We start from the raw sequence: 12,231 nt of genomic DNA, 5'->3' as shown, positions 1-12,231 counted from the left end.
AGCTGGAAGCAGCTCAGACTGTTAGAACCAGCACTGAGGCCTGTTACATTTATACAGTGTTAGAGCAATGGCTGCAACCTACAGCCTTTAAACTAGCGATTAAAATGCTGACAGTAAACTCGTCAGTCCAGATGTTACCACATTACTTTGTGATACTTAGAGTTAAAACAACTGAGACAGGCTGATTAAAATAACAGCTGTCAGTTCTCTCATTCCTTATGTCAAGACTGGAGATCACACTACTGATTTCAGTTCATTTAATATGTGAGTGCACAGATTCATTCTCAGCTAGACATAAATGATGATCAAAGGTTGTATATATGATGAATTCATCAAATCCCAGCCTCTAACACAGTGCGCTGAATCTTAGCTTTGGATGTCCAGTATATTCTAATCAGTGCAATTTAAGCATTCACTGAACCTACAATATCTACACCTGTGTGGCAAGTATGTGGTAAAGATACAGATAATGAAGTTTAATTATTAATACAATATACATCATGAAAAATGAAAGCTGAAATTGATTCAGTTTAGTACTTTTCTCTGTATGTTCTGTGATTATAAAGGCCTTAAATTCTGTGATATATACTGTAAATGATTTTCACAGAGGTCTTAAAGTACTTAAATCACTGCTGATACTCTGGTTGTTTATATTTTCACGTTTTTGTGTCTGTAGGGCTGTTTGATGACGATTTGGACTCCTCTGGGAGATGAGGACACACCCACATCTGTTCCATACTGCAGCCATGGATGGTGTTACAGCTCTGAGTCAGCTTTGGGCCATCAGATGCACACACTGGAAAACCAGCGCCTGTACTTCATGCAGGAGAGATGACCTCAGTGATGATTGACTCTGCATCCTCTACTTTACCTCCTAATCTCTTTCTCTTTAACACACAATTAAAATCACTCCAAAAGAGTGTAAACTTACTGAGGAAGTCTCTAACTTGTACACATTTGTACTTTTACTTGTTTTATGAGTTATTTTTAAGAAGAGTAAAGTTATTCACATAAAGTTTTTATTCTTCTGTATTTATTCTTTTGTATCATGTACCACAGTCATACTGAACTTTACAGACCTGGTGAATTGGGGAAAAAAGTCATATATATACATGAATGAATCATTCAGCTTCAGCAGTATTTCTATTCATCTTATGAATTCCAGTCTAATGTCAATTCACTGTTTGAGTTCAGTTTTGGTCTTAAACTCCAGAGAATACCACCTAGTTCAACAATCTTTTTATCTGATTATTTGCAAAACGGTTTTCTTCTGAGAGATGCTGCTAGAGCTGAAATTGAGCCCAAAGAAACAACAACAAAGTTTAGTTCCTCTGGATTTTCCATGGAAAATTGCTTTATCACTCACTCAGGTGACTTCTCCAGTGTCACGGATGAGTGATGAATGTATCTCCACTGGAAACCATTGTGTCCAGTTAAAGTCAATCGACTTTTTAAGGAGAGTTGTTAGATGCTGTGCTCATGAGGACAATGAGTTTTAACTTGGAGCACAATAAAAGCTGCCATATTGGATCAACGAACAAAACACTTAATTGAGCAGAATTAAGTTAAAATGTAATATCCTCATATAATGACACATCACACATGACCCAGCATTGTTCTAAGAATGCAAACTTTCTTATTGGAAGTTTCCACAGCTGCCAGAAAGGGACAGATTTCTGTCTGGTCTTAATGTGTGGTCGTTGCTCTCTCGTTTTCTCTGGAATTGCTGCGCAGAGGATGTAACACCCATGATAAGCGCTGAGGTGTGTGTCCTTGTCAGGAATTAGCCATCCTCAGCTTCCAGGTTAAGAAAAGTGGAACCAGAAGATATTCAAATACATCTCTTCACAGCTGCTGATGAATTCTACAAAAACAAAGTTTGTTAAAAACATTTGCAGGTGAATCACCACTGATTTATCACTGACATCCATTTACTCAAAAATTACTGACAAGTGGATAACTAGAATATATAGTTTATAATTTCAACAATGTACTGTACAAAATGGAACTGTATATGACAAATGTGGTGTGGTGCTTGTGGAATTTTTAACAAGGGCCCTACAAAACTTTACAGTACTCATGCTGCCAAACTTCTGATGGCTAGGTGTGCAGTTCCTGCTTTAAATGCATTCACTTTTAAGATTAAGAAATCTAAGTGATAAGAGGCCAGAAATGTTTGAACTTGCTTATGAACCTACATCACTGAGGTCATCTCTCCTGCATGAAGTACAGGCGCTGGTTTTCCAGTGTGTGCATCTGATGGCCCAAAGCGGACTCAGAGCTGTAACACCATCCATGGCTGCAGTATGGAACAGATGTGGGTGTGTCCTCATCACCCAGAGGAGTCCAAATCGTCATCAAACAGCCCTACAGACACAAAAACATGAAAATATAAACAACCAGAGTATCAGCAGTGATTTAAGTACTTTAAGACCTCTGTGAAAATCATTTACAGTATATATCACAGAATTTAAGGCCTTTATAATCACAGAACATACAGAGAAAAGTACTAAACTGAATCAATTTCAGCTTTCATTTTTCATGATGTATATTGTATTAATAATTAAACTTCATTATCTGTATCTTTACCACATATTTGCCACACAGGTGTAGATATTGTAGGTTCAGTGAATGCTTAAATTGCACTGATTAGAATATACTGGACATTCAAAGCTAAGATTCAGCGCACTGTTAGAGGCTGGGATTTGATGGTTGTATATATGATGAATTCATCATATATACAACCTTTGATCATCATTTATGTCCAGTTGAGAATGAATCTGTGCACTCACATATTAAATGAACTGAAATCAGTAGTGTGATCTCCAGTCTTGACATAAGGAATGAGAGAACTGACAGCTGTTATTTTAATCAGCCTGTCTCAGTTGTTTTAACTCTAAGTATCACAAAGTAATGTGGTAACATCTGGACTGACGAGTTTACTGTCAGCATTTTAATCGCTAGTTTAAAGGCTGTAGGTTGCAGCCATTGCTCTAACACTGTATAAATGTAACAGGCCTCAGTGCTGGTTCTAACAGTCTGAGCTGCTTCCAGCTTTATTTGTGAAGAGCACAGCAGCTTACAAAACACGTAGCGAGCTGGTACAGCTGCGACGTAAAACTTTCATTAGCTAAGATGATCTTAAAATAACGGGGCTACGTGGGGTGATGCTAGCGTTAGCCATGTTAGCACGTTACCTTCAACAGGTGGTCAGACTGAGTAAACGGGCACTCAGTCAGAGGTTAGCTCTCCGTTTCGCTGCAGGCTCCCTTCATTCTTCACATATCCGTGTCGAGCCGAGTGTAAATCCCGAGGCTGAACGGCCTTTGTATGGGCTCAAAATGTGGTCATAAATATTTTGTACTTGTAAATCAGGATTTGTATGTGTAAAAAGAATTTGTGCGTGCGTAAAAAAGATTTGTATGTGTAAGAAAGATTTGTGTGTGTAAAAAGATTTGTATGTGTAAAAAGAATTTGTGTGTGCGTAAAAAGATTTGTATGTGTAAAAAGAATTTGTGCGTAAGCGTAAAAAGATTTGTATGTGTAAAAAGAATTTGTGCGTGCGTAAAAAAAAGATTTGTATGTGTAAAAAGATTTGTGTGTGGACTTAGCCAAAAACCCCTGCAAGTTACAAGTACGAATTTTGACCCTATTTTTCTTCCTGTCATCTGATTGGTCAATGTCATGTCAATCACAAATGTAACAATCCAATCAGAGAACAGATGGGTTTGGCTGTCGGAGGGCACTTTTTTTGAACTGCAGGTCCTTGAAGGGTAATACAGTTTGAAGCTGGAGGATCTCTATATAAATATCCGATAGCAGCTAGGTCCCCTTACTTTCAGCAGCTGTTGAAAGGATAAAGTTGTGGTATGTCAGTGGTTAGAAATACCATTATTACTTTAGGATTAGTTTAACACAAAGTCAGGGCTGACCCGGGACCATTGCTGTGAGTCACAGTGCGCAGCATAAAGGTCCTTTCACATCGGACGCAGGATGTGCTGCTAATGCTAACTGCTAACTAAAAGCAAAGGATCCAGAATTTGTTGCGCTGGCTGCTGAGCTCTGTGGGTTTTGCAGCAGCTCTACCTGTACTAGATGCACCTGCTCCTTGTCGTTTCTATCTCTGACTTTATGTCCTCTACAACAGTTTCTGGTTTTTTTTGCTAGTTCTTCAAATGTTCAATAAAAACATGTATGCTAATTCATAACGAAGAAAGCTTTGTAATGAAGACTGTCATTTCCAAAACACTGCCCCCCCCGCGGTCCGCAGCGCTGTTGAAAAGCCTGTGGAAGTCCCTGTATAAAGCACGTAGACCTGTGACACAAAAATCACCAAACTCGGACGACCACAGACTGTTTTCCTTCGTGGTGATGAAGGAAAACGCTGGGTTGGCATGTAAAGGGCATGTATTCCCTTCAAGGACCTGCAGGTCAAAAAGTGCCCCTCCGACAGCCAAACCCATCTGTTCTCTGATTGGATTGTTACATTTGTGATTGACATGACATTGACCAATCAGATGACAGGAAGAAAAATAGGGTCAAAATTGTACTTGTAACTTGCAGGGGGTTTTGGCTAAGTCCACACACAAATCTTTTTTACACATACAAATCTTTTTACGCACGCACAAATTCTTTTTACACATACAAATCTTTTTACGCACACACAAATTCTTTTTACACATACAAATCTTTTTTACACACACACAAATCTTTTTTACACATACAAATCTTTTTTACGCACGCACAAATTCTTTTTACACATACAAATCCTGATTTACAAGTACAAAATATTTATGACCACATTTTGAGCCCATACCTTTGTACAAGCACACATGCTTCGTAGCAGGGCGAAGCTATGAGCTAGAAAAATCCAGGCTGGCAGACAGCCTGTCTGACCAGCCAATCAGAGAGCTCCTTACATCCCACGGTGTGGCTAATTTGAATAGCAGCAGGATTTTTAAAATGAAGTTGTTAATCCAACTGCTAATCCACATGTTAATCCCTGAGCGAACAGGAAAGGGAAATGGATTTTGAAATGCAGTTTATTAAAGTGCAATTCGAAAAAGGTTTTTGAAATGCAGTTTATTAAAGTGGAATTCGAAAATGTTTTTTGAAATGCAGTTTATTAAAGTGGAATTCGAAAATGTTTTTATTAAAGTGGAATTCGAAAAAGGTTTTTGAAATGCAGTTTATTAAAGTGGAATTCGAAAATGTTTTTTGAAATGCAGTTTATTAAAGTGCAATTCGAAAATGTTTTTATTAAAGTGGAATTCGAAAAAGGATTTTGAAATGCAGTTTATTAAAATTAAGCACAGAATTTTTTATTTCGATGCGCGTGGCTCTTGTGGTCCTCCATACAAGAAGGGTTAAATGTGACACACAGGAGCCCAAACATTCCCTTAGAACTGCTGAATAACTTTTAAAAGAACATTAATACTGATAATATGTCATTTTCAACCTGTGCATAAAACGTCAAATTTCAAAAATGTTGTAATTCAAAAATAATACAAAAAAAGGATAATGGCCAAATGGAAACAGGTGGGAGGAGATCTGCTTAAACACATTAGGAACACTAAGTAATAGGAAAGAGAAAACAAACGGTAATAAAAATGTCATTCCAATACAGCACTTCTTAATTGAAATGAAAACCAAAAACGAACAACAATTACATCCAATTAAAGAAGAAACTACCAGTTAAAATAAACTAACAAATAGACCAGAAACAGGGGGTATAGCGGAAGCTCAACACCAGTAAACCATGGAACAACATATATATTAATTCTTTGCATACAGTAACTATGCTAACATGTTAGGAAACAAAATAATTGAATAATCCTACAAACAAATTGCAATCAAAGCTGAACTATAATGTTGTTAACAACACAGAAACGCACACAGCAACATGAACATAAATTAATCACTTTTTGGCCGGTTGGAAATTGCATATTATCAGTATTAATGTTCTTTTAAAAGTTTTTCAGCAGTTCTAAGGAACTGTTTGAGATGTAATATTTGACATATGACTCTTCTGAATGTCATCTGCCAAGTCTGAAGCAGAAATAGTATTTCAGTGACAAGTTATAGACCATAATCACTTTTTGGCAGGCTGAAAATGGCATATTATCAATGTTAATGTTCCTGTACAAGTTATTCAGCAGTTCTTGGAGAGTTTTTTGGATATAATATATGACATGTAACCCTTCTGGAATATATCCAACAAGTTTGAAGCCGAAATATTGTTTCAGTGACAAGTTGTAGGCCACAATCACTTTTTGGTAGCGTTAAAATGCCATGTTCTCAGTCGTTATTCTGAACAAACAAGAGAGAGTCATGGTGATACTGGCACAATAGGTCTTTATCGAATAGTAGTTAAAACAATAGTCTTATAACAAATATGAACAACAAGAGTAGACATACTAAACCTGTAGGCATTAATTATTCCATCGTGATGCGTGTAGTCATTCGTGACAGCGCTACACACTGAAAGCAACCTTCTGATAAGCGTCACAATTCGGTTACAAGAAACTTTAAAGTTCCATAAATGCATACCTTTGCCTTATAACAAAGGCATAAATGTTTTTTTTTTCTTCCCCCCCACGTTATATCAGTGGCACGGAAGTAGCAGGCAACGCAAGTAATCCGGGCGCTGCAGCTTTAAGTAGCTGCGCGCGCTCCCGCGGACGGCAATCACTTTCTGGCACAACACCTGCATGCATATGGCCGCTGTCCACGCCGACGTCCACTTTAAAAAAAAAAAAAAAAAAAGCTGGCAGCAGCAGGAAAAGTAACCTCACAACAGGAACAGAGGGTAAAAGCAAACCAAAGCAAAGCAGCAGCACTTCAGTTAGCGTAGCGTGGCGTAAAACTAAGGCCCACACTTCCTGCAAAGCATAATAAGTATTTACTATAAAAGAACAATAAAAGGCAGAGATCGTAACAAAACTGAATTATGTACCGAGTAAACAGCGTCATGAATCATGAGCAGAGTGGCTCATAGGAGGCTTCTACAGCTACGACCTAAAAACAATATCTGTTTACCACCCAGTAAGGTAATATACGCACTACACTGAGTAAACACACCTACCAGCTGCGATGGAGGCTTCAGAAGGGTAACCCGCAGAGGATCTCTGCAACACCAAGGGAAGTCAGGTGATCAAAAAGGAGATCACAGGTAAGCGATCCAGGAATGCTCAAATGGCCACTATTTATACTAGCGCCCCCTAATGCGCCAGGCTGAAAGTGGGTTGAACCGAGGAATAACATTCATCCTGCCACATTAACTACTAACAGAATCAATAACTGAGAGAAAAATAACAACACTAAAACTAAAAATCAGTTTAAAGGGATGACTTCTGGGCTGTCCTTGGCTGCAACAATGAGTTTGATGTTAAACCCTAGGATATACTGTCCACTGTCACTTTCTGTCTCTTTAGCAGTAAGTGGCCCCTCGTTGTTTGGCTAGCCGCACTCAAACGGGAAAATCCAGCTGTTAGCTGTAATGTTTGGGCTTTTAAAGCACTTTATAAATGAGAAGAATGTGGAGGAGAGCTTGTTTGAGTCAGGTGACAAATGGTGAATCAGAAACTATGGTTTTTCCTCTTCTGGCTTCACGATCAGCTGATGCAGTGTTATTTTATGCAATAATAGTCTCTCTTTTCCCAAGCACATCCAAACAGTTTACTACATCCATAACTGCACCACAGTACAAACATAACTATGTTTCCTACCGAAGGACGACCCAGAATCCCATCAGGAAGCCTGCAAGGAAAATAGGTAGATGCGTGCGAAGGAAAAAAGAAATGCCCAGAGACTTAAGACAGATGTCACATTTTTTGGAAACCTTTCCTCATCTCATCTCACTGACTGCATTACTTCATATTAGAAGTGAGAAAAAGCAGAGCCCAAATTTAAGTCAAGGAGTATAATGGAGTATTAGGGCCACATTAAGAAAAAAATATTGTTGATAACTTTGAGAATAAAGTAGAAATTTCATGATTCATGACATTTTCATGAATTTCATGAAAGTCAAAAAATAATTTTGAGAAAAAACATCTATATAAAATTTTCGTCTGATCAGACGTAGCTTTCTGCATCATATTTTCACCATCCTTCACCATTTTTTCCACCACATTGTCTTTATGTGCTAAACAGAAATAATTTCCTTCCTTGTTATTAAAACCGATTCTGAAGTACAATTTTACTCATTCAGAAGGTCTAGCAAACGTGGCAATTTGTTTTAGAAAAAAAACATTAATCTCCACATTTCAACTTTTTTCTCGAAATAGAATAATGACTTTATCTAGAAATTTCGACTTTATTCTCAAATGGATTGATAATATTTTTCTTCTTCAGAATTTGTGTTTTTCAATCTGACAAGATGCAGTTTTTTGCACCACCACAATATGTTTATGTGCTAAAAAGAAATCATTTCCTTCCTTGTTGCTAGAAACGATTCTGAATTACAATTTCACCAGTGTCATGAACTGTGTTTTGAGCAAGCAGGATTGGACCTAAACACAGACTTGTCAGGCAGGCGAAAAGTAAACTCAAAACAGCTTTATTGCTGGACATAAGGAAAACTAACTAAACTGAGGAACAGAAAATAAACTAAACAGGCAGGGAATAAAAGAAACTAAGACTATGAATGAACCTGAACATAAACCATAATACAAAATGACATGAAAATACAGGAACAGAAAACACTGGGTCAAATGACCCAGGACCATGACAACCAGATTAAGAATTTTGTAACAGTGTTGCTGTTATATGCTTCATGTTCTTTGTAGATTTTTGATGGCCATTTTGTTATTTGATCATGTCTCTGATTGGAATAGGTGGCACTTATTGGCACTCATTTTCTGTAGAAGAAGATTTGTATGTCCATTTAACATGAAGAAGAGGATATGTTAGGGTACCTGGGTTGTCAACCCAGTGTTTTGTGTTTTTTGGTTCCTTTATTTTGTTTATTTCATTATGTGTCTAGGGTATAGTTAGTCTCTTGGGTTTTGTTTCTGTATTTCTAGCTCCCTAAGTTCTTTAGTATCTCCTAATTTCCAGTATTAGGTTTTGTTTATATACCTTCCCTGTGTTCAGTGTTATGGCTTCTTACTGTCTCTGTCTCAGTGTCAGGTCTGCATTGCTGTTATGTTTCCTGTTTTACTTTGACAGTCTGGGTCCCATGTTAATGTTTTCAGTTTTGCTTCCCCCTCTTTATCCTTCTGTGTATTTAAGCCCTGTGTGTTCCTTTGTTCAGTGCTGTTATCTCCTCCATCCCTCACTGTGTGTTCTGTTTGCTTATCGGCCAGTTTAATTTAGTTTCCTGCATTTCCTTGCTTCCAGCAATAAAACTGAGTGTTTTTGAGTTTATCTTTGCCTCTTGCTAGTGATGGCCAAATGAAGCTTTCTGAAGAATTGAAGCTTGTACTGAAAGGGTTTGTTACTCGAAACATTTCAACACAGTCCTCTCTGAGGTCTCTGTCTCAAATATGATGTAAATGAAGAAGAAAGTGGTAGTGAAACCACTGGCTAAGAGCCAATATAAGTGGAACTGAAAATATGTGCGTGTGGGGAGGTGCAGTTTTCACCCTTTAAAAACAATTGAGCGGTAGGGGAAAAGTGTATTTTTATGAATGTTCTGATAGAAGGCTGTGAGGAATTTGGTGAGATAACTCACAGAAAAGGTGACGTTGCAAAAACAGCAAGAGACAACAAGACAGAAGGGGTGGCCAAAAAAAAAGATCAGACATCTGCTCCCATGAAAATGCAGCAGCCATGTCTTTGTTACTGTTTAAGTCTGTTGCTTATTCTTTTTCTAAATAAACCTGCTCAAATAGATTTAACTTGAATTTAACTTAACTATGGATTTTGGTGTGACATCCAAATAAACAAATGCTTAAAAGTAAGATCCAGGATCCTGCCAAATCCTCAAGTATTTGATGAGTTACACTGGTAATCTATGTACAGACAGGAAACCCTTAACTGTTTAATACAACTTCTCACACAAACAGCTGAAAATTTTCCAGTTTTTTTTAATGAGCCAGAGTTTTTTTCCAGGGCAGCACTGAGAGCAGAAAGTAGCTGAGAGTTAGTCCACCATAAAAACTTTCACTTACCAGTTTAAAGCAGAAAAGGTCTGAGGTGCGGCTGGACGAACAAGTCAAACTAGAGCAAAGCAGAAACACTAAAATCAGGAAATGAGAAGAAAGTGGGAAGAAGGAGATTTAGCTTTAACCCTCTAAAGGCAACAGACATTTAAGTCTGAAATACAACAGAAGAAATAATAGCTACACAGAGAATATATAGAAGTTTATTAACGGAATATTAACACAATTGGAATTCATTATAAACTGTGTGACAACCAAAAATAAATTATATTAAGAATATAATATAAGATAAATTTCTTTATCTTATTGTATTCATATAAAATTCATATATCAATATAATATTCATATACATATAGTCTTTATATAATTACTTATAATATTTATTCAATTATAAATACAAGAGGTTAGATGCCACAGAGGAGCAAGAGTTTGAACTACAGATGTTTGTCAAGCAGCTGTACAGAAACAGCAGAACTTTGAACCTTGGCTGCAGCCCAACAACCATGACATATAAATAGGAGCAAGGTCATCTCCAGCCACTCATTTCTTCTGAGAAAGCAACATCATCCAAAGTGGTCACAGCAACTGACATCAGAGGGGAAAAAAAGACAATTTGTGGAAATATTCTACAAAAACAATAGTTTTGCTATTTCAAACCTTTGTTGTTCTACAGAAAAAATTTCAAATAATGGTTTTCTCTTAAAGCTGTTATTGTTTGTCTGACCAAATCTGGGATCATACCAAACCGGTTCTGTTTGAGGCCTTCAGGATGTGCGGTTTATTAACAAAAACACTAAGAAAAACGATTTCTCAGCAGCCTGTTGGGTCATTCTAAATTTGCCTGCCAAGTTGCATTTGACTCTCACCTCAGTACAACTTCTTCAGAAGTCACTTGGATGGATGACAAAACGTTTCTCCCACTGGAAACGCTACCTCCAGATGAACAGAATCAACTTTTTGGGATTTACTTACCTGGATGGATTACGCGCATGATTCACTGACTTCACTGACATGTTCATACTCAGGTTTGGAGTGTGTTTAAGCAGGCTGTAAGTGAAATGAAAAAAAAAAATGTGGAGTGCCATTCATTAAATTTTTGTCCCTAGATAAATGAAAATATTCCAAATTTTAGGAGAAATTGTTGCAATTTAGAACATTTATGAAAGACTTCCAAGCTTGAAGTTCATAGGGTACATCTCAAGGTATCTATTTTCTCACTTAACAACACATTTAAAAAAATGCCAGAACAAAATATTTTATGCAAAGTCTTATTGTAATTAATTTTTGAGAAAAATTTGTTACATGTTACTTAATTACAGGCTACTTGTGCCTTAGTCACAGGTCTTGCAGGTGTTTCCATAATTTGGCTCGCATCCCAGAAAGTACTTGCAGTGTACTTGTTTCATTGTTTTTTGCAAAAATCTGACTTCATTGTTCATTGTTGTGTGTCACTATATCTTATAATGATGAATGCATTATAAGAAACTATTTGCCTGTACTATCCATTATTTGCTCATTAGGTACACATAGCAAAATTCATTGTTGCCTTCATAGAGGTTATAAAAAAAGGTTAAAGCCTAAAAAGAGATGGTTTTGTTTTGTTTTTTGTTTTTTTGTTTTTTTGGAGGTGTGTGTGTGTGGGGGGGGGGCACACACACACACACAGATTTGTGTCTGTGTAAGCCTGTTTGTCTTTGTTTACGTGTCAGCTCGGGTCTTAGACTCCACCTCTCTGGGAACATCTCAGAGCCCCTCAAATGTGGGGGCCTTTTTCCCCCCATCACACTCCCTGCCAGTGGCTGATGCCCTCACCCATCGGTGTGTTGGTGGTTCTCTGTGTCCGGGGCTGGGTGCTTGGGTGTGTACTGGCTCATTCCCGGCAGCTGTTTAGCAGGGCCTGGCACCTGGGGGCTCTGTCCATGCCATGCGGACGTCATATGGGGCTCTCCTTAGCTCTTTTCTAGGAGGGTGGCGCAGCTGCCCCTCCAGTGGGCTTTTTGGGGGGGGCTATTGTGCTCTGGGGGTCCTCCAGATGTCTGGGGCCTGGATCTCCTCCATGCCTGCTTCATGCCCTAGGGGGCAGGGCTATGGGCTATGGCTCCCCACACCCTACCTACTACACCTACTA

At 38.0% G+C, this 12,231-nt stretch overlaps 1 protein-coding gene across 7 annotated transcripts in view; it reads right to left on the bottom strand.

Moving 5' to 3' along the window:
* The window catches only part of LOC116316396 (NLR family CARD domain-containing protein 3-like), a 33,158-nt gene extending 22,992 nt beyond the window's left edge, over window positions 1-10,166 (bottom strand). For 2 of the 7 annotated variants that reach the window (XM_039607410.1, XM_039607411.1), the window contains exon 1: window positions 6,956-7,749. The gene's annotated coding sequence lies outside the window, so the exon portion shown is untranslated. Of the gene's footprint in view, window positions 1-6,955; window positions 7,772-10,112 lie in introns of those variants that run through there. The other 5 variants (XM_039607405.1, XM_039607406.1, XM_039607404.1 and 2 more) reach the window with 5 other exon arrangements.
* Between the last annotated feature and the right edge of the window lie 2,065 nt (window positions 10,167-12,231).

This window comes from Oreochromis aureus, linkage group 23, assembly GCF_013358895.1.
Source record: "Oreochromis aureus strain Israel breed Guangdong linkage group 23, ZZ_aureus, whole genome shotgun sequence".
In the NCBI taxonomy this organism is placed as follows: domain Eukaryota; kingdom Metazoa; phylum Chordata; class Actinopteri; order Cichliformes; family Cichlidae; genus Oreochromis; species Oreochromis aureus.
The sequence above is the reverse complement of the archived record's forward strand: the minus strand, read 5'-3'. Positions and strand labels throughout refer to the sequence as shown.